The following is a 27,501-nucleotide window of genomic DNA, read 5'->3' as shown; positions in this document are numbered from 1 at the left end:
CAACAATGGTACCTCTGTTCCCCACCAGTCTACTCGTAGCCTCCAGGGATGCTGTGCAAGCCTGTGGTGACCAGGCGGAGAACACGCAGTCTTTTGATAATGGCTCTTTATGCCAGTATCTCAATCAAAGTAACAAACACGCTGACCATGACTCCAGCAAACACAACTGGTGCTTTGAGGTTTGACCCTGAAATGAAGACCCACCTCCAGGGCAGACGCACGAGCCATCTTGGTGCATTTAAAGAAACAGATGCTTTGAGTCTTGTGAACAGCTGTACTTGCTCCAGGAGCTCGGACACAAATCTATTGGTGGGGAAAATCTGGGCTAGGCAGAAGGCTTTTTGTAAGTCCAGCAGTGGCTGATAAGTACTTCTTCCCTGGCCTGCCTATGCCTACACATGCCACAGCTCAAAATAGCTATAAAACCCTTTTTGCTTTTGTATTGGTGTGCAAGTCACATAACAAAAATAATCATCCAAACGAACCATTTGGAGGCACTGTGGAAAGCTGACTGAAGGGGGATGGGGGAGTTACCATCCAAGCAGGGGTGAGAGTTTTCAGTGATGTCGCTGTCTGGAGGTTGGGGTCGCCCTTGCCCCTATAAGTAACCACGCACCCACACTTCTGTAAGAAAACATAATAAAGTCATCAGTTCGCTAAGCTAGACGTGGGAGGGATGGTTCTTTGCTCTGTGGTTGATGCCTTATCTGGGATGAATAGACTTTTGTCCATGTCTCTCCAAGAAACACTCACACAGTAGGTTCCTTATCCCAGTATAGAATCCTGTACCTCTTAGCTATCCTTTTCCACTTTCTTCCCTGTCGGCTCTCACAACAGCCAATCTCCTTTTTGTGGTTTTCCTTATTCTGGATATTTCCTTTTTATCAAGTCACGTTGTATGTGTATCTTCATTCACTTGTTAATATTACATGTTGTGGCCTTATCAAGACTCAATTCCTTTTATGCTGAATAGGAGAGAGAGACAGGGACAAGGACAAGAACAGGGAGAGGGAGGGGGATAGAGGGAGGAGAGAAGGAAAGAGAGAGAGAGAGAGAGAGAGAGAGAGAGAGAGAGAGAGAGAGAGAGAGAGAAAATGTATGTAGCATATGTATACATGGAGGGTACCTTGCTAATGCACGGAGGCCAGAGAAAGATGGTGGGTGCCCCGTGCTGTCACTCTCTCTTATTCTTTAGAAACAGTCTCTCATAGGCCAATGCCAGCAAGTCCCAGCAATCCTTTCTTCTCTGTCCCCACCTTGCTGGAGTTACAGGCATGGGCAGCCACACCTTGCTTTTACATGGGTGCTGGAGTCTAGCACTCAGGTCTTCATGCTTGTGCAGCAAGTGCTCTTAGCCCCCTAAGCCCTCCAGCCTCAGATTTCAATGTCTTACATTTATACACAGCTCCTCATGAGCAGAACCTATGCACTACAAACAAAAGCTTCAGTTCCAGGACCTGGGATAGTCCCTGGGCAGGGCCAGGTGGGAGAGTGGGTAACTGAGTTAATCTGCATGAAACAATATGTAAAGAGAGTAAATTAGTTGTTAGGTGAGCTTGTGAAAATGGAATTCATCCTTAGCATCCACCATGTCTTAGTTAGGGTTTTACTGCTGTGAACAGACACCATGACCAAGGCAACTCTTATAAGGAGAACATTTAATTGGGGCTGCCTTACAGGTTCAGAGGTTCAGTCTATTATCATCAAGGCAGGAGCGTGGCAGCATCCAGGCAGACATGGTGCAGGAGGAGCTGAGAGTTTCACATCTTTATCTGAAGGCTGCTAGTGGAAGATTGACTTCCAGACAGTTAGGATGAAGGTCTTAAAGCCTGCACCCACAGTGACACACCTACTCCAACAAGGCCACACCTCTTAATAGTGCTACTCCCTGGGCTGAGCATATACAAACCACCAAACACAGCATTCCCTCCTGCACACACAAGGCATTGGACACTTTGAGTTCTGGAAAAGAATGCAGCCTAGATACACTGGAAAGGCAGTGGGGCGCGCTGTAGGATGGCTTCCAGCCACTGTGGGCCTGTTCCCTTGACTGCTCCCTTTTCTTCCCCTTCTGGAGATAGGATCATCTTTCTTGAGAAGACCCATTTCTCTTCCATGTAGTTGGGGATACTTCTGCTGCCCACCAGTCACAGGTTAGGCCTGTGTGAACTGAAGTTTCTAAAGATGTATCTGTGTCAAAGATCTCGCCTCCTGATTGATTGACTAGAACTTCGTGACTATGGGGTGATAGGATATTGCAAATCAAGACCGAAAAATGATGGCGAACTAACTTTAGTCTGTGATAACCATTTACTACCAACCTGTAAGTCTGAGCCCCATTGTTGACTAGGTAAGACTTTTGGAATTCACTGTTAATCTTAGCAGACCACTAGGTAAACCTAAAGCTAAGAATGTTACAACATCTGAAACCTATAGACGACAGCTCCTAACTCTGCCGATGTCTAACCCCTGCCTACCTGATGTCTCACCAATGTGTTTTTTTCACCGTCATTTTATGGCTTCCTTATATTCTGAAAATATAAAAAATTCATTATGACCTTTTCCATGGTAAAATATTTCATTCATGAATTAATCCTCCGAGCTACAGTCACTCATATTTAATTCAGACGAACTGCCTCTTACTCCTCTGGAGTAAGAATTGTGTTTTGCACTGGTAAATGATGGGCATATTACTCAAGGAGAAACTTGGAGTAGTAAAATTGGTGCTCTAAAGGATTTACTAACTAGCACTTGCTTAGGAAATGTTAAGTTACACCAAGTAGAATTTATGTAAGAGCACTGCTTCCAGCAGAACTGAGAGATAAGTAAGATCCTAGCCAGGCTTGTTAGTAACTGTCGGAGGGGAAATTTTGGTGCCATTATTGAAGTTTAGTATTGCTGAGAAAGTTCTTGTTAATATTTATTCACCAAACTTGGCTTCTAAAAGCTCTATTCCTATAACAAAAGAGATAAGCCTGTGTTACAACTGACCATTAGAGCATGCCTGGGGGAGGGGGTGGGGGGGAGGGGGTGGGCAGCTCAACGGGGCCTTGCAGGGTGACAACCATCGTTAAGTCCTGGTCTGTCACTAAGTCCTCTGTGTTCCTATCAGGAAAATGTAATTCTGCCAAGTGAGTAAGATGATCCTGGGTAACGAGTGTTTAAAAAGAACAACACAGATATACTTAAGGAATTCCGACGATACCTTTGCTATGATAAATTTCCCATATGCCCAAGTGCCCAGGCTTGTAGTGTTTTGTCTCTGTTTAAATTGTTCAAAGAATAACCTTGGGCCTGGAACTGGAAGAGATTTAAGGATGCCAGTGTCTGTGGAATGCATAAATCTAAGATGTTCATAAATTAGTAAAATCTTCTATTAGAGGCTAGCCCCTCTATGAGCATTAGCCTGGGCTGTCTCTGAGCTCTAATAAAGAGCTTTTTCCTTCATTAATCTCTTAGCTTTGTGTAGTGACTTATCACTGGGAAGACATACTAATGCTGTAACAATATAATCCAAGTGAGAACAGTGAAAGCCCTCAGCACGTTTCCGTGGAAGACACTTTGTGCTGGAGGGAGTAGCCTGCTCGGAAGTTGTGGGGATCGTGAAGAGCAGCACCCCTGAGAGGCTGAACAAGATCTGAAGAAGACAGAGCCGCATCCGTTATTTCAGCTGTTGGGTTTAGCCACGAACAGAGACTAAGCACTTGCAGTTCTGAGGCCTTCGAACTTCTCTTCCTAGTAAGATGGTTTGAGTTGAATTTCTTTAAGGAAAACGTTGACTTTGAGACGCAGTCTCGGCATATAAGCTGTACCTGGCTTTGAACTGGCTGCATAGGTAAACTAGCCTTTCACTCGGGATTCTCCTGCCTCCGCCTCCCAAATGCTGAGAATAGACATGTATCATCACACCTAGGCAGGATTTTTTTTTAAGTATAAATTTTAACAAAAAGAGAAAATAACTCACACTTTGGTGTCCAGTATACCCTTGCACCTCTACTCTGCCATTAATTGGCAGTACGGCTCTGGGCTGAGGTATCTAACAACACAAGACTCCAGTTTCTTCATCTGTGGGGTGGAGATGAAGTCTCCCTCCATTAGAGAATCATAGAGAACCAAGCTATCCACTAAAGCCGTTAGTGTGACTTCTCTCTTCTCCAGTAATCTGCCCTCCTCCCCTCTCTTCTCTTCCCTCCTCCTGAGGAACTTGTCTAACTCCGATTTTGAAGGCAGGAGCCATTATGCTGTCTTGTTAAATTTCTGTATACTGTAAGAGCTGAATAGATGCTTTTAAGTCTGTTTCCTGGAGCCTGACCTGCCCTAACCCGTGACCTTGACTTGTTTTTGAGAATACCCTTATGCTCCCTGAACTTCTGTGACCTTCCCTGAAGCCTTCCCTAATTACCTGGCAACCACGGTTTTTGAGATTTTTCTGTATTTCCTTTTTGCCCTATTGTCTTCCATAAACCCACTTTGCAAATACTTATACTTTTACTCCTTAAAGGGGGGGCCAAGAAATAGATTCTGGGCTGCTCTCTTTAACTCGATGCAGGAGGCAGTAGCTGGCCAGATTTTGGATGCACCCCAATCAAATCAAGCTTGCTCCAAATTGGCTCAAACTGTGGTAGTGATTTTATTCTTACCCAGGGGATTAGCACTCCCTTCTCCCTTCCTCTCCTTTCTCTTTCCCTCCCATCTCCTTCTTCTCCCAGTCTCCTCCCCTTCCTCTCCATCTCTTTCCTTTTCCCTCTCCCATTTCCACTCCTCTTCTCTTCTGTTTTGCCACACCCTATTCCCTACTTCTCCTGAGGAACATGGTTTTTTTCTGTTCAGAGAAGCAACATGAATCCTTAATAGCATTAAGACCCTTAGAAGAACAGGAACTGTGACTGCAGTGTTCACTACTTTGTGCCTGTCCTCATCATAGCTGTTGATGGATACTGTTGCCTTGTTGTATCTGCTGAGTGACTGACTTTGTCACTGATTGATTGGATGAGCATAGCAAATTACTTCCTCCCACCTGAATCTATTCCTGTCTGCCTATAAGCAAGAAGGCCAGGCTGACTCCATGACAGGATTAAACCTGGCAGTTTAGGATACTAGGCCTAAGAACTGGACAGGTCCAGGCAAGTCAATTGCTCATAGAAAAACCTCCAGCCTCCACGCCCCAATAATGGTTTCAGAATGCCTAGAGATAGGGTAAGATAAAGCTTATCTACCCTGGAACTCCAATGTGCTTCAGATGGAGCCTGTGAGCTCACATGGTCATCTATCTTGGTAATGGGAGACCCCAGCATGCTGGACTTCCGCAGAATAAAACACTTTGCTTTACATACTATTTGAGTTCTGGGCACCATTCTAAGGGGTATCTTAGAGTGTATTAAATACAGGAGCTCTGTTTTTTCTGCATCTTGCCCAATGAAAAACTACCAGCTGCCAATCCCAGAATAGACCTGATTTTCCCATTTTTTTTCCTGGAAGAACAAAAAACAAAACTGTCAGTCTTATTTTAGATTTGCATAATTTCTAAGTTTCTTCCTCTTAGAGAAGGGGGGAGGACAGAAATTTTTCCTTAGAGAGGTCCTCAAGGGTTGCTGGTCTGTTATCTAGTCAGCACTCATGTTTGTCAAGTGCCCACGGTGAGGCCAGTAACGGGGGTTTGGGGAGGCAGAGAGAGACTCTAATATAAATGTCTGCAGACATAAGTGACCTGGAAGCTCAGAGATCAGCCCTACATTTTGCAGATACTCAGTGCAGATTCTCACCCCTTAGTCTTCAGTGGAGGTCCACTGAAAGATAATGGCAGGTCCACTCGGGTTTCTGTTTGTTTTGTTTTTTGTTTTGTTTTTTCAAGACAGGGTTTCTCTGTATAGCCCTGGCTGTCCTGGAACTCACTTTGTAGACCAGGCTGGCCTCGAACTCAGAAATCAGCCTGCCCCTGTCTCCCAAGTGTTGGGATTAAAGACCTGCACCACCACTGCCCGGCCCACTCAGGTTTCTATAGTATTTGAAAAATGCAGGCCCACAGAAGTCTGGGATTCTTTCCTTAGAATTTAATTTTATGACTTAAGATACGGATTTCTATCCAGATGCCCGAGGAAATGTTTTACCTGTCAACCATGCATATTCAAAGATTAAAGGAGGATTCACTTGGATCCTGGCTGGAGGGTGCTTTTAACTTCATCTGATGCCATCAGCACAAAAATTGTAGGGACCAATTGCTCAGGGAAATGAGGCTCTGCATACCCCAGATTCACTGACATCTGTCCCAGAGGCCCCTGCTGCCTTGCCAGCCCTGCCTCTTCTCTTTTTGTACCTCGAGCTTTTGGCCCCTGGACTTTACAGTTAAATCCATCCATATACCACTACTCACCCAGCCAAGCATGTTGTTGAGGCCCACACTCGGCCTCAATGCTTTTCCTCAACGCTTTTGGGGCTAAGTGCTCTGGTCAAGAGAGAGTGTGGCTCTTGGGGCAAGAGACGAGAAGAATGGAGATAAGACAGGGTATGATTCAGTCTCTCTTCTATTTTCTCATGTCTCCCTCAAGTCTCTCTTATTGAAGGGAATTTTGAGGTATTTATATACACAAGCAGGAGAACACAGGTGAAAACACTTTACCACGTGCACCATACAGCTGAGGTCACTAAACAGCAAAACAAGCTATGTGGGATAAACAAGATATTTATCAGAGTGTGCTTCAGCTGTTATAGGCTTTTGAAAACCAAGTCTTTCATCAGGGTATATGGTTCCAGATGGCTGCAAAGTTGATCTAGCCGCTTTCTACTAAAGTCGGCTCCCAACAGCGTGTGATAGATCACTCCTTGACACTCGATTCCAAATCCGTTCCTTTGCTGTGGGTCAGCTCTTGGTCTTGGCTCTTGATGCAGGATAATGGGACAAGGAGGGGAGTGGAAGCTGATCCAGGAGCTCAAACGCCATCTGCCCTGCCCACATGGATATGCCTTTTTGACCTGACTTGGGCAGGAGATGGGAAGGAGGAACACCTAGATCTACTTTGGTTGTCTTTAGGCTTTCTGAATCATTTGATTCTTTGGCTTTTGTTTGTTTTGTTTTAAATTTGAGACAGGATCTCATTATGTAGCCTGTTGGGCCTGGAACTCACTCTGTAGACCAGGCTAGCCTCTAACTCATAGAGTTCTACTTGCCTGTGCCCCCCAAATGCTGGGAATTAAAGGCCTGTGCCACCATGTCTGCATGACATGATTCTTTTAGTTAACTAATTAATGAATTTTTATTTGCCTCAGTCTGAATTGGGAGGATGGGTTAGAAAGAATTTTTTGGTTTGGGTTGGGTTTTTGATGGAGGGTCTCAGATATCCTAAAGCTGACCTCAAACTCCTATGTAACTAAGGATGGCCTTGACTCCCAATCCTCTTCTCTACAGGTGTGTGTGGCCATGTCTAGTTTATGTGGTTCAGGGGATAGAACCCAAGGATTTAATGTAATTTAGGTAAACACTTGACCAACTGAACTATATCTATAGTCTGGGAAGGAAGTCCATGGAAGCCCTCCGGGAGCCCCTTCATTCACTGGTTCATCAGCCAGTGCTTACTAAATGCTCTTTGACCCAGTGTGGAGTGCAGTTTACACTGGATAGATGCTGACCTCAGGGAGCTTCATCCTTTGGAGGAATCAGGTGTTGGTACTACCTTGCAGCAGAATGGGTCGCTGGCTTCACCAGAGTTGAAACCTAACTCGAAGATGTTCAGGTTCTTCTGTTTATCCCTAGTGGCCTTAGGCTAGACTCTGGAGGAATGGGCTATCTGGATAGAAATGGAGTGATAAGAAAATGGTATGAGGCAGCTCACAGTCCCTACCACCCTGTTGTAATCCCTCCCACTTTCAAATAGCCACTAGATGGTATGAACACTGGTTACTCCATGACCTGGAACCAGGTCAGACCCAAACTAGACCAATCAGAGCCCTTCTTAGCATAATGCCCTGGGCACAGGGACAGAATGAAGTCTGGCTTGCCTGGTGGTGAAGCCCAAGGCCTGCAGCACAAGACACAGCTTAGGGTAGGCACTCTGGCTCCTGAGGCTGGCTCTGCTAGATCCCTTGTGCTTGGTTACAGAAGCCAATGGGTCTTGCCCCAGGATGAGAACAGCCATTGCGTTTAGCAGGTTCAGGAGACTATGCTGGCTAGTTTCTGTTGTTGTTCTTGCTGTTGCTATTGTTTTCCCCTAGAAACGGTTTCTTAGTGTAGCCTTGGTTGTCCTGAAACTAGCTCTTAGACCAGGCTGGCCCCAAACGCATAGAGATCTGCCTGCTTTTGCCTCCTGAGTGCTGGGATTAAAGACATGCACCACCACCACCTGGCTGCCGGCTAGTTTTTATGTCAATTTGACAGAAGCTGGAGTCATCTGAATGAAGAAACCTCAATTGAGAAATCGCCTCTATTAAGATCAAGCTGTGGGCAAGCTTGTAGGGCATCTTCTTAATTAGTAGTTGATGTTCAGACCATTATGGGAGATGCCACCTCTGCTAGGTTGGTGGTCCTGGGTATTCAGCACTCCTCTGTGGCCTCTGATCAGCTCCTGCCTCCAGGTTCCCACCTGGGTTTGAGTTCCTGTCTTAGCTTCGCTCGATGGACTGTGATTCAGGATATGTAAGCCAAATGAACCCTCTCCTCCTCAAGTGGCTTTGAGGCATGGTGTTTTATCACAGCGCTAACCCTAAGAGAGAGATCAGGGTTAGCCTGTCTAGCTCCATGGAAGCTTTACAAGAGAGCAAGAGCTCTGAGTAGTGGGGGCAAGAAATCTGGCTCTGTGCTCTGTGGCTATCAGTCACTGGACGCAGCCCTGGGAAGGACAGGGCCTTGGGCAAATGCCCCTCTTTAGCTGTGTCTCCATGACTGTTTAGGTAAAAAGTTTCTTATTAACAGATGGAGATCTGGGTGGTACATCCAACTTACCTTCCCTCTTCCTAAGCTATTCCATTTGGCACAATGGTAACAAAGGGTCTTGGTGCTTTTCGCATTGCTACTTGTACCCATGTTCATTTTAGTCCTCCATTCTGAAAAGGTAAATGGGTGACCTGAATTCATCTTCTAGGGCTGTTGTAAGGAATACAGCATCTATGTGGCTTTCATTATGCACTATGATAGGTGCACTCTCACAGTTCTAAGGATGAGGAATCTGGAGTCCAGGTGTCCGCAAGGCCACGGGCCCCAAGGCTATAGAGTCAGGTCACTCCTTGCCACTTCCAGCTTTTGCTGTTCCAACCCTTCTCTGCATAGAGTGACAACACCCCTGTTTCTTTTGCCATGGTGGCTTCTGCTGTGTGTCTCTCCTAAAACATCTCCCTCAGAGTCTATGTTATAATGGTTTACAGTAATTTAGGTCTGTGGACAGTTTTGCAAATATTGTTACTTTGCAGGTTTCAAGGGTCATAGATAGGACTCCCTAGGGTCTACCATTCAACACATGTTTCCTGAGCAAAACCTCAGCCCTGTGCTTTGCCAACGAAGTACAAGTTACAGTTCGAGCTGGGTTTTGCAGAGCAATTCCAAGTAGCTTGCCACCTTATGTCTTTTTGATGTTATTTGTTTATTTTAACGTGTATATGAGTGTTTTGCCCGCATGTATGTATACACACCAGGTTCATGAAGTACCTACAGAGTTCAGATCAGGATATCTTATCCCCTGAAGCTGGGCCAGCTACATGCATGCTGGGAATTGGACCTTGGTCTTCTGTGAGAGTAGCCAGTGTTCTTAACGACTGAGCAGTGTCACCAGCACAGCCACCTTACACATTAGTGTTATTATATGTGTTTTTAATATGTACTATAGCCATAGTTGCTGTACAGCTGTTAAAGAATAAGATCTTGAAGGCTAAATTCACAACCAAAAGTATATGGAGTGTGAGATCTACATGAGGATGAATGGAATGATCTGTTAAATATATTAAGGGAATAAAAAGTTATTCATACACACATGAATGACACAAGAAACTATGAAATTAATCGCAAAGAAAGATGCCAGAGGCCTCACTATAAGTAACAAACACACCCTGTGTGTCTGCTACAGTTTGAACATAAAATGACCCCCCACCCCAGACTCCTCTATGTTTCAGTACGTGGCCTCCAGGTGGTTGTGTTTGGGAAGACTGTGAAGCCTTTGGGCCCTGAGACCTAGCTAGCAGATGTGGGGCCAGGGTTAGTCAGAGCAGAGTATGGTTATGGCCTGAGCTCTTCCTGGATGCTCAGGTGCTCTCACTAACTAACGCCCTCATATTTCCTCTGCTCTTGACATTGGGCCTTCCTGCCTGATGTACCATATCTCCTGAACTCGTGTCAGAACAAATCCATCCTCTAGCTTCTGTTAGATAGTTTGTCTGGGCAACAAGAAAAGTAACTAGTATATTGTCATAAGCGTTTGATTTTTCTCAAAATACTGTATATAATTTTTAAACCAGAAGCAAAGCAAAAGAGGGCTGGAGAAATAGCCCAGTCAGTAAAGAGCTTGCCTTGCAAGCATGATGATGTGAACTCTATCCCCAGAGCGCATGTGAAAATGCCCAGGGTCATGGCATGTGCTTGGAATCCTGCCCCGGCAGAATCCCAGCAGTGGGGAGGCAGAGAAAGGAAGATCCCCGGGGCTCCCTTCCCTGGCCTGCCAAAGAAACCTAATCAGCAGGCTCAAGGCCAGTCTGAAGGGAGGTAGGTGGGGTTTCTGAGGATAATACCTGAGGTTGTCCTCTAGCCTCTCTGTCTCTCTGTCTCCCTCTGTCTCTGTCTCTGTCTCTGTCTCTGTCTCTCTCTCTGTTGTCTCTTTCACACACACACACACCAAAGTAATAGAAACATATGATATTGATATCTTAAACATCTTAAGGCTAAATTTACAATGTAAACTGTTTCAGCCCTGTGGCAATACTAGGGTGTAAGTCAGAGGAACCCTCTCCTGTCAGTCAGACTAAGCTCCAGAGTTACTCATGGCGGTTTCAGGTATCACACACAGGGCGAGAAAGTCCTGCAGTGTGGGATCCCAGGTACTTCCCATTGAACAGCAAACACCAAGCGACCCAAATATGCAAATAGAGCTGGTCAGCCGAGATTCTAATCGTTACTGAAGCTTTCCCAGGTAGCACTTGGATATAGAATTGAATGGAGGCCTGACTTCTATACAGGGAAGCAAGCCACTTAAAGCACATCTGAGACGCTTTTACTCTATACAGTAGTCAGATCTGTTAGCACTGAGTGTGCAGAACAATTGGTACTAGAGCCATGAGAAACCCGCCACTTGATGAACTGGGGCGGAACATACATTTGTATCAACTGGAGGGTGGGGCACCTTAGGACACACCGGGCTACTGGATGGTCAGCTACATCATCTTTCCAAAGAAATACCTTCTTGTGCCAGTGGGTTAGGAAGTGGAGAGAGTACAGTTGACAGGGTCTGTTGGAGGAAGACCTAAAGAAAAGGGGGAACAAAAAGACAAAGATGAGAACAAGGAGCGAAGAGAATAAATGGGGTTACCTTCATAATCCATGGCAATCTTCAGGAAATGGGGTGAGCTGTAGATAACTATCTGCCATGAACAAAGCCACCTCAAGACGATAAATAGTGTGTGTTTTCTCGTACAAGGATCCTAGGTTTTATTGCAGACATAAAATCATGTGTGTGTATATATAAAAGTAAAAGTAATGTGACTTTTAAATTTTGCAGTGTTTTTATAATAAAGCTTAAAATGAAATTTATCTTGAAAACTAAAGAAGTAAAAGTAAAACTTTCTAGGGAAACAAAGGGGACTAATAAAATGGGGAGATGAGGGGGGGAGGGGCCATTTCTGCTCCAGTTACTGCTGCTTACACACTGATGTTAGGAGGGCAGCCGGAGCAAGAGGGAGAAGGGAAGGGCAAAAAATAAATAAAAGAGTTAAAGAAAAAGAAAGAATACTGGGGGCTTGATGTGTAGCCAGGGGGCTCTTGAGCCCAGCACTAAAACAAACCAAACAAAAGCTGGTTCATGGAAGCATATTCTTGTTCAGTTTTTAAGACGGTCTCCATAGCCTGATAGCCCAGGCTGACCAAACATTCACAGTCATCCTCCTGCCTCAGCTTCCCAGTGCTAGGCTTATAGGTATGCACCACCACACCCTGCTTAAAGGCGAAGCTTTCATGTACGGATTTAAGTTCTGTCTCGGCTGCTCTTACTGTGCCAACTAATAAGATAATCAAGAAAGCACACCAGCCAGTCGGGCCATACCTGTCAGCATAGCTGCCTTCATACAGATAAAGTACAAGAACAGCTTCTCAGTGTAAATAGCTTCTTTGAATCCACAGGACTGAAAATTGAAGAATTCTCCTGACCTAAATTACATCCTTCAAAGCACAGCCAGCTCACTCCCCCTCCCTTTCCAGCTGGCTCTACCAGGAGATGATCTGCACTGACAAACCCTCTCCTAAATGGCGGAGTGAGACCCCCTAGAGAGCTCTCCTGGCCAGTCAGCTAATGGTTTAGGTCAGAAAAAAAATGTCAGTCATTTTGACTAATTATGGACTTTACATCCAACCTCAAACTTACAGATCTATGACCCCTTCCTTGTGTTTTGTGAATCTGATTGACTTTCCTGTACACCCACAACTACAACTACTGTCCCGGCAAGGATCCAAACTGTCACCTTCCCAGAACCCCCTCATTGGTTCATGTTTATCTACAGTTAGTCTTTGTACCATATCGAGATGGCCTTTTAGAAACTCAGTCTCAGCCAGGCAGTGGTGGCACATGTCTTTCCCTTGGAAGGCAGGGATGGGTGGATCACTGAGTTCGAGGTCAGTCTGGCCTACAGAGTGATTTCCAGGATGCCTTGAACCTGCTCCCTACCCCACCCCTAAAAAGAAAAGAAATAAACTCAGTCTCTATATTGCCTTAAAATAAATACAAGGACTTAACAAGAACCTGAAATACAGCTCAAGTCCAGGGCCTGAGATATAGCTCAGTTGGTAGAGTGCTTGTCTCATACTGGAGGCCCTGAGTTCAATCCCCAGTACCAAAAAAGTGGGACAGGATGGTGCATGACTGTAATCCCAGTCCTGGAGAGGTAGAGACAGAAAAGTCAGAAGTTCACTGCCAACCTTGGCTACATTAAGTTCAGGGTCAGCCTGAACTAGATTCGAGCCCATCTGAAAAACCACAATGACTACAAAAAAAAAAAAAAAAAACACTAATTCCATCTTTTCCCTCCCTATGCTTTTGCCATTCTTTATAGATCATGTAAGAACATTTCTAAGAAGCTGGGTGTGGTGACATGTCAAAATCCAGTCCAAGAATGCAGTCACGTGAGGAGATTTCTGAGTGCTTGGGCGAAAACTTCAAGAAAACAAGAGTCTTGTGACTTTAGTTTCTTCCAAAACAAGGAATTGTTCTTGGATTATGCTTTCATGCCCCGCCCAGGTGTAATGGATATGAGTGAGTTTACTTCAGATTATTCACTACAACTGGATATTGTTATTTGTTTATATGTCTCAATGGAAAACTTCTCTCTGCCATGATGGGTTTGTCTGCCATGTGCATTGTGATTTGTAGATGAATTTGTAGATGTAGTGTAGACACTGTAGATGAATTTTAATCCAGCAACATGGCTGCTCTGGCAAGGGATCACATCCCAAGATATAATCCAGCTAGAATGCAGACACACCACACACCTTTGACCCTCTGGCTGGAACACAGACATGCCTTTAATCTCAAACAATGACATCTAATTGAGGGTCAGAGAAAGTGATGAATCAGAGAAGGATTTGACAGAATGAGTCAGAGATAGGATACACCCAACTCTCATGAGAATAGACAGGAAAGAGGGGCTACGAGAAAAGCAGTAAGAGAAAGAGGAGGCAGTCTGGAGGAGTTCAGTTCCATCCGATGAAGTTCTGTTCAGTTAGATGCATTTCAGTTGAGTCCAGTTGAGCTCAGCTCAGAGCACAGAAGTTCAGTTTGTGGAGTCCAGAGACAGGTTTTTTGTTTTTGTTTTTTTTTTTTCATGCAGACCCCATTTGAATCGGTCAGCTTGGAGAGGAGTTTGAGCCAGAACCCCTGAGTTGAACCAACCAGCCAGTGTTCAGAAAGAGGCTAGAAAGGGGGAGTTTTTTCAGCATATGCTTCTCTTGGAGGCTGAGACAGTCTATGCCTAGGTTAGCAGACAGAGACTGGAAGCTGAAGTCCTCAAGGCCCCAAAAATCTTGCAGAAGATTTTGCCAGACGCTTCCAAGTCTAGGCCTAGGAACAGTTGGATAGACACACTCTGGGCTCAGCCGAAGCCGTGCATTCCTGAAGCTGGTTACGCTCTCATTGCGTCACTTTGAGGACTAAAAGTGACATTTACAATACACTTCACTCATGTGACGCTTTACCCTCAGAGTATAAATTATCAGATGCTCTGAATATAAGTTGGCTATTGCATGAGACTTTAGTTCACCTCATTTCTAGGCTCTGTTCTGCCAGGTCCCACTGTCTCTAGATCAGGGAAGTCAGAGCAACACAGGCCTTGTATGTTAGCACTGGGAAAGCCAGGGAAAGAAGATCTCTGAGGTTTAGGCTAGCTTGGTCTATAGTGAGTTCCAAGACTGCATAGAGAGACCCTATCTCCACAAACAAAACAAAGAAACAAAAATAACATTTCTATATTAATATGAATTTAAATTTTCTAAAATGTCTCATTTTTTTCTTGATGAATATTTATTTATTTAAGATTTATTTATTTATTTTATGTGAGTACACTGTCTCTGTCTTCAGACACACCAGAAGAAGACATCAGACCCCATTGTAGATGGTTGTGAGCCACCATATGGTTGCTGGGAATTGAACTCAGGACCTCTGGAAGAGCAGTCAGTACTCTTAACCACTGAGCCAACTCTTCAGCTTTTGAAGAATATTTAAAACTTAAAAAAAAAAAAAAAAAGCATAAAGCCAGGATTCCCAGATCATACATTTTGACAGGATTCCACCAGAAGAACTATTTAGATATAATTAACTAAGTGAAGAGAGCTAATGGCCAGAAGTTATTTAAAGTTTCTTAGCTATGGGAGCCTCCTACAAACAAGAAGAGTCTGTGCAGGAACTGTCTTTGCAAAAACCCAACTATCCTGGCTTACTAAGACCCAGCCCAAAACCTGGCAAAGAGGAGACAATCAATCAATACATGCGGAATAAATACAATTAAAACACAGCTATTTTTATGTCAAAAACCCTTGTAGTGAAGATTTTAGTGCTCTCTCTCTCTCTCTCTCTCTCTCTCTCCTTTTCTCAGCTCTAGGAATTAAAATCAGTATGCCAGGCAATTTTTTTTTTTAATGTAAAGCTATCTTAAATATATCTCTCTGGAAATTTCCCCTAAATTACTCAGGAGTCAGGGTACACATGTTGGGATTAAAAACCTAATGTCTGTGATTAAGGAAATGTAACTGACACCTACTAGAATATCTGCCACCCCTCTCTTCTGGGAACTGGCTAGTCCTCCCACAGATGTGGACTGCTGGCAGCCATATCTCTGCCATGGGATCCTATCCCCTTAAAGTTAGTTGGTCAAAGTGGACAAATTACTCCAGATAGTCTAGTTCTCATCCCAGGTGATTTTTGCCCCCTAGGAACACTGGCAGTATCTGTAGATGCTTTGTTAAAAGTCAGTGGGGTCAGAGGGGTGGCTGGTAGAGATGCCCCATGGCTATAAATCAAGGATACTGCTAAACACCCTGTAATGTACAGCACAGCCCCACAGCCAATGATCTAACCTAACACATCACAAAGTTTCAGTAATGTAAATCCGGCTGATGGCAGTTCCTGGTCTTCATCACACATGCAGGAGAAGCGGGCAAAGTCACCCACAGAGATGTGGAGAGAGGACCTGAAATTAGAGACAGTTTGGGACTCCTCCTCTGTTCCTCTACCTGGCCCCCAGGAAGTACAGAGAATTCCATCTAGGGCCTCAGGCATCTAAGAGGAGCACTCTACTAATGAGCTGCTGCCCCCAAAAGGTTCCTAAGTCCCAATTTCAGGTCTTTCTGCATGCTTGTTTTTTCTTCCTTTCAATAAAGAATAATGCTGCATTCTGCTCTTAAGAGGCACACAACCTAGAAATGATACAGAACAGAAAACACCCAGTTAGAACACAGGGTGTACCAGCCCTAGTACTCAGAAAGTAGAGGGAGGAGGGTCAGGAGTTCAAGGCCAGACTCAACTACAGAGAAAGTTTGAGGGCAGCTTAGGATACATGAGAGATCCTGTGAAAGGAAGGAAGGAAGGAAGGAAGGAAGGAAGGAAGGAGAGAAGGAGGGAGGGAAGGAAGAAAGAAAGAAGGGAGAGAGGGAGGGAAGGAGGGAAGAAAGAAAGAAAGAAAGAAAAGAAAGAAAGAAGGGGAGAGGGAGGGAAGGAGAGAAGAAAGAAAAAAAAGAAAGAAAGAAAGGAAGGAAGGAAGGAAGGAAGAAAGAAAGGAAGGAAGGAAGAAAGGAAGGGGGAGGGAAGAAAGAAATAAAGAAACAAAAGAAAGAAAGAAAGAAAATAATCCAAACCAAGCCAGGGTGCTAAGTACTAAGAGACAGCTAATACAGGGTATTTCGAGACCCCAGAATAGTAGAGTTTCACTGAGCTAGGAGAGGTAAGGAGACAGCCCTGTAAGATGTGACATCTACACTGAGAACTCAAGCAAGCAGAGAGAAAGCATGGCCAAGTAGGAAGACAAGTATGTGGTTTTTGTTTTTGTTTTTGTTTTTTTTTAAAAAGATCTCAATCATTTAATTTTACCAAATGAAGACTTGAGTCACATGCTGGGGTGAAAGCCTGCTAGCTCAGAGAGGCAGAGACAGCACCCAACTGACCTCCCTCCTCAACTGATGTCCCAGAAGGAAAAAGCTTTCTCCTTCTCCACGCTGTAAATACCCTTCAACTCAAAGCCCCTCCTTTCTGTTTACTTATGCTCACTCCCTGTCAGCAGGCCACTTGCTCCACCTCTTGACCTATGGTGACTTTATTTAGCTCTTGGATTAAAGGTGTGTGCTAGGGCTGAGAGCCACGCCACAGGTACTCATTTACAGTCAGCAAACAAAGGTTTGCTGTAGCAGTCTGTCTGTAGCCTCTCAGCTCCAGTTCTGGTGGCCTCTGCATTGCAGGGGACAAAAAGCCAGCAAGTTACATTTCCCACATCTTTTTGCCAACTGGCTATTGGCCAGGCTTTGCCAGTGGAAAGCTGTGGAGGAAGACGGCAGCGGGTAGCGCGAGTGCATGCATCTGTATGTGTGCCTGTATGTTTGTGTCTGTGTCTGTGAGTGTGTCTGTGTTTGTGTGTGTATCTGTCTGTGTTTGTGTGTGTCTGTGTTTGTGTGTGTGTTTGTGTGTGAGTGTGTGTCTGTATGTCTCTGTGTGTGTCTGTATGTCTGTGTGTGTGAATATGTCTGTGTGTGTGTGTCTGTGTGTGTCTATGTGTGTGTCTGTGAGTGTGTCCGTGTCTGTCTGTGTGTGTGAGTGTGTCTGTGTGTGTTTGTGTGTGTGTGTGTCTGTGAGTGTGAGTGTGTATGTGTGTGGGTACACACGCATGCGCCATGTTTCTCCACATTGCCAGCATCTCCGCTATTGACAGCAGCAGCCACTGAATGAGTCTTCCTGGGTTCACCAGCAGCCATGGCAGGCACCCTACATCAGCTTCACTGGCAGCAGTGGTAATGATAGAGGATACCTTTGCACTCCATTCAACAGCACAACACTCACAGACAGCAGTGTTTGCCAAGGCTGGAAAGCGTCATCTTCACACCTCTCCAGCCTAGCTTCATGCCGCTCTAAATCTCTGGGAGAAACATATATATTTTTAACACTTCCATTTATCATATTGTCTGTGTTTTAAATACCTTTTGACTGAACCCTAAAATAACAACTGAGTCAGAAAGTAAGATGGGGTGGAGGGGGCTGAGGTGAGAGATTTGGTTCAATAGGCAGCGGCAGATGGTTCAAGCTTGCATTCAGAAATGATCAGATGTTTGGATTTTGTCTTAAGAGCAGTGGAGCCCCACAGAAGATCTGAAAGACATCCTAAAGATCGAACACGGGGTCTTCCCCATGCTTTTGCACACAAGTGCTGGACCACTGAACTACATCCTCAGTGCAAGGTTTTAAATAGATGTATACTTTATAAATACCTATTTTCATGATCCTGTGAAATGGTAATTTTAGAATCCTTGTTTAGAAAACAAAACAAAAACAAAAACTCAGTTTTTAAAACATCCAGAGGAGCTGGGACTAAAACCTTGCCTTTTCGTTTTGTTTCTGAGACAGACTCTCACTATATATAGCCTTGGCTGGCCTCCAGCTGATAGAGATTCACTGTCCTTTGCATCCTGAGTACTGGGATTAGAGGTGGTTACTGCCATGCCTGGCCTTCATTTGTTTCTTCCCTTTCCTCTTCTTCCTCCCTTCCTCCCTTCCTCCCTTCCTTCCTTCTTTCCTTCCATACTAGTGATTGAATGCAGAGCACAGTGAATGCTAGGTAAACCCTTTACTACTGAACTACACCCCCACCACCCTTTCCAATTGCATTTAATCCTGTCTGATCCTGGCCACGTGCCCAAGTCTCCTGTTCATTCACCTCCCATGTGCTCAGCACTTTTCAGAGTGTTGGAAGCATAGTTGTAGGCAAGGCAGACGATATCTCTGCCTTCGTGGACTCTGACATTCTAGTTGGCAGGCAGAGAAGAAGTGAGAAAAATCATTTACAGCTTAATAAAGCAATGGAAAGCAAACAGGCAGAATACTGACAGAACATTGCTTGAGGGGAAGTGGGGCGAGCTAGCTGTGTGAAAACGCTCAGGGAGGAAGTGGAAGTTGCTAGTTACGGAACCCAAAGGAGTACACATGTCTTAGGTGGTTAAAGCGAGGTTCTAGGACCTGAAAAACTATGTGCTTGGACTGTACTTATTAAGAACCAAAGACACAGCACAAGATTGCTTGAAGTCTGCGGAGGCTAAGTGAAGCAACCCCTGTGAGCAGCATTATGCCTTGCTCTTTTTTTCTATCATGGAAATGATCAGACTCACTTTTCGGAAAACAGTGGATTTAGCATATAGAGAGGAAGAATGTGAGGAAAGCCCCCCGAGAAACTTTGGCAGTGGCCCAGGACCAGAGCCTGGATTAGATCTTGCTCAAGTTCTTTCCTTAAACTCAGTTTCCTCATTTGTAAGGTGAGGAAGGTTAGTAAAAACACATCAGCAAACAGTTCCTCCTAAGTGCTCAGATATGAGGCAGACTCCGATATGCTGCAGTGTGTCTACACTCGAGATATGTTTACGAGTGATGTATTTCTACTGTTCTCTACCAGCCTGCCTACTTCCCCTTCCTCAGGTTTCGCAGCAGCAGGAACTAAGAACATCTGTGGCCTTGCAAACCACTGAACCAATTAGTGGCTTTAAAGTTGCTTCACCATGGATAGCTTTTGTTGCTTACTTAGTTGTTTATCGACGGGGGTGGGGGGGGTGGGAGGTGGGGGGTAGGGGGGTAGGTATGGATGCAAGAACTGAAACCGGCTGCAGAGTTGTGGTCGGGCTCAGTCTGGAAAGGTTGGTTCAGTTCAGGTGTTTGATTTTGCTTCTTGTCCTTCCTGCAGGGCTGTTGGACCTGTACTGCCAACAACGTGAAACTTCCATCTAAAGGATCCTTGCTGGCCTTAAAGTCAGAGCTTGTGTCCCAGTGTCTTTACGTTTCTTGGTAACTGTCTCTTTGAGGAAATACTGTTCATTCAAAACAACAATGGTACAATTCAGCTGATACACGTAAAAGCTTCTTTAGTATTCAGAGTATAGTGGCAAACTAATACGGTTCACTTTAAAAATTTTTTATCATGTCAGTTCAAAAATATAAGCATCATGACTCGGATGCCTTAAAAACTGATAATTGGTACATTTTTCTTTCTTTTTTTCTCTTCCTCCTCTTCTTCTTCTTCTTCCTCCTCCTCCTCTTCATCTTCTTTTGAGAGAGAGTCTCTTTGTGTAGCCCTGGGTATCCTAGAACTCAATCTGTTGATCAGGTTGGCCCAGATATCCCCCTGCTTCTGCCTTGTGAATTCTGGGATTAAAGGTATGCATCACTACCACTGGGCTCAGTGGGACCTTCATTTTCATTTTTGTTTTATTTATTTATTTATTTGTTATGTATTCACTTGACATCCTGCTTGTTGCCCCCTTCCAGTCACCCTCTCTCACAATCCTTCTCCCATCCCCCGTCCCCTTCTTCTCTGAGCACTTGGGGCCTCCCTAGGTATCTCCGCACCTCACCCTGAAACATCCAGTCTTTGTGAGACTGACCTCATCCTCTCCCACTGAGGCCAGGCAAGACAGCCTAGCTAGGCTGTCAGAGACTGAACCACCAACCAAAGAGCACACACAGGCTGGACCTACCTAGGCCTCTCCGCACATATGTAGCAGAAGTGCTGCTTGGTCTTCATGTGGGTCCCATATAACTAGAGAGGGGGTTATCCCAAAAGCTGTTCCTGTACGTAGGATATGTTCTACAGTGGTACCTTCTTAAGGCAACAGCTGTTTTGCAAAGAAAAGGTCACTGAGGCTCACTATTGGATAATCAGGTTTCATATCCCATAGTTTTGGACTTAATTTTTTTCTTATAATAATTTATTTGGCCTTCAACGTGTCAACTTAAGGTTCTACGTAGCTTTATTCACTTAAACATATTCTTGTGTATATATGTACATTTACTTTATATGAGAAAGGGTCTCTCACCTGCCTGGAGCTTACCAAGTGAGTCCCACCTTCTTAGTGCTGGGATAACTAGCATGTGTCACTGTGCCTGGCCTCTTTGCATGTTTCCTAGAGATCAAACTTGGGTCCTTGTGGTTGATTGGTAAGTACTTTACCAACTGAACTATTTTAGCAGTCCTCTTTCATATAGCTTTAAATAGCTATCTTTTTCCTTCTGCTGTCCAGTAACATAACTCCTTAAACCCTTTGTGGTGTGAAGAAATGTTAAAAAAGAAAAAGTCGCAAGTGTCACAATTGCTGGACAGTTGCCTATGCTTGTAATTCTAGCCCTTGGGATGCTGAGGTTGGAAGGTAGAGAATTGGAGGCCAACCTTCATAGATCCTGACTCAGAAACAAAGCTAAAGCTAAATAAATAAATAAATAAATAAATAAATAACTTAAAAAATCTCTAAAAACACACATTCTTTAATCTGAATTCTTTAACTATGAAAAAAACCATTCTTCCAAGATTTGCTTTGAGAAGCGACTGTCCAGCTGTACTTGAGAGTAAAGCTGGAGTGAAATCATAAACCTTTATTAAATCCACCGGCTTTGAAGATCACAGGCAGGAAACACCGGTTCTTCATCAGTCAATAGCCAGAAGAAAATCATTTATTTAGGCCACAGGGTTGGATTCTGTGTGGGACTGCCTAACCAAATGAAGAAGTTGTAGAAAATTAAAAAAAAAAAAAATTCTGAATGTGAAAAGATCAAAAATCAGTTTAAAATAAGACACAGTTTGATGAAGGGAGGAGTTTCAGGCCGTGCTTGCCTGTGTTGAACCATAAAAATCCAACGTAGCTTGTTTGTTTATTTTGTTTGAGACAGAGTCTCTCTGTGTAGTTCTGGCTATGTGGATCAGGCTGGCCTCAAACTCACAGAAATCCTCCTACCTCTGCTATTGAGTGCTGGGATTGAAGCCTATATCACTATGCTTGGCCAGCCTTGTTTCTAAAGACATAGCATGTTCACACTTCCTAGTATATGCCAAATGAGGGCTGCCCCAAACACCTTAGCTGGGATGGGGGACCAGTGTACGTTACAAATTGCAGTGTCCTCAGTGTGCATTCAGAGTTATCTGCTGTTGTTGGAATCATGCTTTAATTGTGAAGAGAGTCTTTCAGCATTCTCTACCATTGTTCATCATCGTTGAGTATCAATTTAGTGTATCTTGGGATTGTATTGTTAGAATGCTTCATGTTAAAACTTGGGGACCAAAACATTGAGTCCATTTTAACATGAGATTAGGACAGAATTTTCAACCCTTTTGAGATGGTTCCAGATCTACACCAACCATGTACTATTATGTACTTTCAGAAGGCAGTACTTTCAGCAATGTTGATTATAAAATAAAAAACATCAATTGGCCCTGAAAATGTTGAAGATGCTCTCCAGACTGTAATATCAATATCAATTTCCAGCACACCCAAGTCATTAGTATGCAGGTTTGCTTTAATCTTTTAATAAATGGTAAATTTATATGTATACTAAAATTTGTCTTAAAATTCTATATATTTTATCTGTAAATGATTTGCAAATTTGTTTTATGTACCTATATACCTAGAGTTGCATAACATTTGTCAGGTTAAAAAAGGGCTACTAGTGGGAGAAGTTTAAAAAGCCCTTTGTCTAGTCAGGTGAGGTGGTAGGTCTGTATACTTTTGAGGCTAGCCTGGACTGTAGACCAAGTTTCAGGCCAGTTAGGGCTACATAGTGAGACCTTGTCTCAAAAAACGAAAACAAAACAAAACAGAACAGAACACCCCCCACCCCACCCCTCCAAAAAAACAGAGAAGCTGGGCTTCCTCAAACCCCCTTTGGCTTGGCATGCTTAGCTATCTTTTCAGGAGATTCTAGTAACAGCTGAAGGAAAGCAGACTTGGAGAAACAACGTGGGGAGTGCCATGAGAAGAGTCTCCTCCACTCAAGGCCTAATAAACCTTTCCCACTTTGGGCAGTTGTCATTTTTTGTTCCTGATTAGCTATATCCTACAGTGGGTGAAGAGCTGCTTCCAAACTGCCTCAGGTTTCCTTTTGCTTCCCGGTGATCTGCAGGCAGCATGTCTAAGACCAGCATCACCACATTCATCCTCCACTCCCAGAAACTGCAGGATGGAGACTGGGATCTCACCCCTATTCAGTAGTATCCTTCCTCAAGACTGAATGGGACACATTGTTTGGGGTTGCATTAGACACATTTGTAACAATAAGCAACACAAAACAAGTCCTGAAGACTTTAGATCCTATCTTAAGGACTCTGGCAGTTTGTTTGTGAGCCATTCATCCTATTATCACTTGGCTCAGCCAACTGTCACATATTAGACAACCTTATAGAATACAAGCTCCCAGTCTCCTGGGAAGGCTGACTGAGCAGATGCAGGCGGTCTCTAGCTAACATGTAGCACTGTGTGGTATTGTTTCAGACAATGCCTGGGTGATACAATTTCCCTTTATCCTGTTGCCAGTGAAATTTCTGCCTTCCTGAAGGCTTTGAAAATGCAAGATTAGGTCATTGGAGAGGAGCAATCCAACATTCTGTAGTTCCAGAGTTATGCTTTTGAAGGCCACATTTGTACAGGATATCCTCTTAGCCAAACAGCTGTACCCGCTGGTCAAAGATCATCCCATCTGGTTTTTTCCACTCTTTACATCCCTCCCACCCCCCTCCATAGAGGGTCACCTGACCCTTACCTGAGTATCTAGTAACTCCCAAATACCTGTTGATTGAAACTCTGACCTAACCGCTTATAGCCTGGGGGAGAGGAGGTGGGGCTAGAGAATACAGATCTGGGGGAAGATTAGGGGAGGGCTCTCCATCTGTATAGCCATCATCTCTGCCATGTGGCCTTGTGGGGAAAGAGCACTCACACAGCCCTATGGTAACACCTCACCTATGCCCAGTAAACTCATTGGCTCCTCAGAGTGAACTTTGGTGAACTCATGCCCCAGTTTGTTGCTGGGACCTTGGTGGGAGGGGTAGAAGTTGTTTATGCACCCTCCTGAGAAGGACAGAGCACTGGCTCCCAGACTTCATTGCAGCACACAACTGAATGAAAAAACACCCTTGTAAGTCCCTGTGGGTAATTGGCATGGGTTCATGTGATTAATGGCAAAAGGGGCTTGTGAATGGTTTGCAAACCTCTACTCCCTATAAATGTGAAGGTAATAAAAACTTTTGGTACACTGAATGAATCCTTTGGACACTTAGAGATGGACTGCAGTTGTAACCTTAAATAGGTTCCAGTGTGCACTTATATGTTTTCCTGATGGAGGATTTCTCAGGAGAGTGATGCTATAGTATGAGCTAAAAATTCCTAGAAAATGTCTCCTCTTCCTCCCTCCTCTTTCTCCTTCTCTTCTTATTCTTTTTCTCCTTCTTCTATGAGACATCCCTGAAACAATGTCCAGTGAGAAACAAATTTCAGTGAACAAATTAAAAGGCAATTTAGTCAGAGGTTGTGAGCACCATTGAATTGCCATTTCCCCTGTCACCTAATTCTTCTGGACTACTCAAGAAGATTTATGAGACTTAGAAATTGGAACTTGGCATGGTAGTGCCCTTGAGAGGCTGAGGCAGGAGAATTGCAGATTTGAGACCAGCCTTGACACCATAATGAGTTTGAGGTCAAACTCAGCTATATATAGTGAAACTGTGTTTCTAAATAATAAAATTGAAATTGACAGTTAGCTGAATGAATGTATGGTGTTGGTAATACTGTTGTTTTGAATGGCAAGCAGATCGGCTGGCTCCCACCAAACAGTTTGATCTCTGATAGTCCGGGAATGCCCGTATCTTGAATAGTAGCAACTCATGAGTTTTCTGCTCTCCCAGATTCTCATGTATAAGCATCATAAGGTTTTAGTTTTGGGTTTTGATTTTTTTTTTTTTTTTGAGACAGAGTTTTTTTGTGTAGCCTTGGCTGTCCTGGAACTCTGTAGACTAGGTTGTCCTGGAACTCGGAGATCCACCTACCTCTACCTCCCAAGCGCTTCTAGGAGATTAAAGGCGTGCCACCACCTGGCACATTATAAGGTTTTAGTACATTGTGACAGTCTATTTTCATCAAGTAAAAGTACTTCAGAATCTATCACGTCTTCAGGAAATGATATCAGAGAAAGCCTGTCTTTGTATCTGATTGGGAAGGAACCAGCCAAGTTGGTTTTAAAGACAGAGTTTCATGTAGCCCAGGCTTGCCTGGACCTAGCTTTGAAGCCGATGACCTTTAATTCCTAACTGTCTTGCCTCCACTCACCAAACACTAGGATTATAACACACAGCCTGGTTCCAAGATCTTATGTATGTACATGTTCTTCTATGTGACTGCATAAGCAGCGGGGAGGGTTGGGTGGGGGTGGGGGCACCTGTGGAAGCCAGAGGTCAACCTCAAGTGCTGTTTCTCAGGAGCAATCGATCTTATTCTCTAAGACACAGTCTCACTGGGACCTGTGGCTTAAGGATTTGAATAGTCAGGCAGGGCAAGCCCCAGACACCTGCCCATCTCCACTTCCCCAGTGCTGTGCCATCACAAGCCCATGCCCCCACACCAGGTTTTTTGATGTGTGTCATAGTACCAATTGCATCATCCCCTTGGTCCTCAACACCACCTTCTTACTATTTGCATTGTACCAAGTCTCAGAGCCTTAAACTTTGAGTTTATATCTCTCAACTCAAAGGGACGGAGACACTCAGAACTACATACCTGCTGAAGACTTTAAGTTGAGTCTAAACATAAATCTTTCGAAGCCGATAGGATCTAAACTACTGCTGTATAGGATCATCCACCAAGCTAAGTGGACACCATCTTCAGGAATTAAACTGTCCCTGATTGCCAAGGATCATTACTGATTGGCATTCCCTTTGGAGGAGCTGTTGGGAGGCCATAGGACCTTCATCTGAATGTCCAGCCACCCTTCCCAACCAGTTATGTGCAATTCAGCCCCAACTGAATGTGACGGGGGGGGGGGGATTGGGTTGGTGGTGGGAAGGACTAGGGCATATAGGTGGGGGAAGGATGAGAAAGGGGACTCCATCTATACAGTTAAGATGTGTGTGTCTTCATGAGTGCTGGGTATAGACTTTCAAGTGTTCCCAAACACCTCACCCACCACTGTAAGTGAGCCTAATAAAGTCAACAGTTCTCCAGTGAAATTGTGGCAGAATTATAATTGCTTTGTCCTGAGGACTGGAGATAGAATTTACAAGTCCTCATGGGAATGAATTTTAGCAATACTTGGTAAATTTTTAAAGGTTTTCTTTTAGATTTGGAAATTCTCCCATGATGGCTGGTCACAAGTTCTATGTCATAAGGCAGGTCTGCCTGTTTTTGACTGTCTTCAAATGGAGAGACAGCTGTATACAAGTGTTAGTCGAATCAGAGCATGGTCAGGTATAAAGTACTGGGTTTGCTGCTCAGATTTTTCATGGTCTCTCCAAGGAAGGGATTTTTGATTCCCTTTTCAGTTTGTGTTCATTACTATTGTAAGCATGCGTGTATAACCCTGCGTGCGTGCATGTGTGTGTGTGTTTGTGGAGGCTAGAGGACAACTGTGGAGTTGTTTTTCTTCTTTCCACTTTGGTGGGTTCTGGGAGTGGAGTTAGGTTGTTAGGCTTTTGTCACAAGCATTTTTACCATAGAGCCACTTTATCAGCTCTGATTCCTTTAGATTCTTCTTCATCCTAATTAAAAACAAGACTTATTTAGACAGGGAATTTGAAAAAAAAAAATACTTTTTTGTAGTGCTGGGCATGAAATCGGTATTCCAGCCAGGCAGGCCAGGGCCTTGTGCATGCTAGGTAAGTGCTCACTCAGCTACATCCCTTCCAGTTTTCAAGGTTGTCGACTTTTTTTTTTTCTTTTTATTCCAAGTATGCCTTGAAAACAAGTCTCGTGGGTCTAATAGGCACTGCTTTTCCAAGCTGTTTGTTTAAATTAACCTATGTCCTCATCAAATTATACATAGTTTTGGTTCATGATTTTAGCAAATGAACTTTAGCTGGTGTCCAAGAAAATAAAGACCTGGACTTCTTGAATTGGAAAGAACTTTTGTAAAATAATTCCTTCCCAAATTAAAAAGTATCTGCTCGAAGCCCTTACGTGGATTTATTCCTTTTAACGGTACTTTCCAGTTTGACTCTTAAATTGTTATGATTTTCACCCAGCTAACAAATGAGACTACATAACCAATCCAATTTAGTAAAAGTTGGGGGTAAAGGAAAGGCAATAAAAGTTGGCTGAGAATACAAATGGTGTGTTAATATAACTTTTATTGTCCTGTGTAATTGTCATCTGGAAGACTTTCCACCCCGGCTACTAACCTAGGCCTAGTCCTGGAAGCTTCTAGCCTCTGTACAATTTAATGTAGACCTAGTAATGTTTTCAGCCTGAGACTTACTGCTGAATAAATTCATTCTTTCTAGTTCTTTCTGAACTCTGACTGGCTGGTCAACTCAGCTGTTCTGGCTCAAACTCCTCTCCAAGCTGACTGATTCAATCTGGCTTCTCTCTGCTCCTCCTGAAATGATGTCTGACTTTTAACTGTAGCAATTGGTTTTGATCTTCTGACTCCTTCTTTGACTCTCATTCTGTTCTCACCTGTGTCTAACTTATCCTCTCTGTGCAACCTGTCCCTCTATAACTGTCACAGTAAAACTGCTTCCTCCTCCTCTTCTGTACTGCCTCTTAAGTAGCTTCCCGTTCGTCTCTCTTCTTGTGAGAGTTGAGCATAACCTGTCAAATCTTTCTCTGATTCATCA

At 44.0% G+C, this 27,501-nt stretch overlaps 1 protein-coding gene across 1 annotated transcript in view; it reads left to right on the top strand.

Annotated features, from left to right (window-relative positions):
- Ankrd16 (ankyrin repeat domain 16) overlaps window positions 1-22,204 on the top strand; it is a 58,398-nt gene extending 36,194 nt beyond the window's left edge. Inside the window, exons 7-8 of the transcript XR_013112258.1 lie at window positions 13,231-13,430; window positions 19,600-22,204. The gene's annotated coding sequence lies outside the window, so the exon portion shown is untranslated. The remainder of the gene's footprint in view (window positions 1-13,230; window positions 13,431-19,599) is intronic.
- The last annotated feature ends 5,297 nt before the right edge of the window (window positions 22,205-27,501 follow it).

This window comes from Arvicanthis niloticus, chromosome 8 (assembly GCF_011762505.2).
Source record: "Arvicanthis niloticus isolate mArvNil1 chromosome 8, mArvNil1.pat.X, whole genome shotgun sequence".
Lineage (NCBI taxonomy): Eukaryota > Metazoa > Chordata > Mammalia > Rodentia > Muridae > Arvicanthis > Arvicanthis niloticus.
This window is presented reverse-complemented; position numbering and strand designations above follow the sequence as displayed.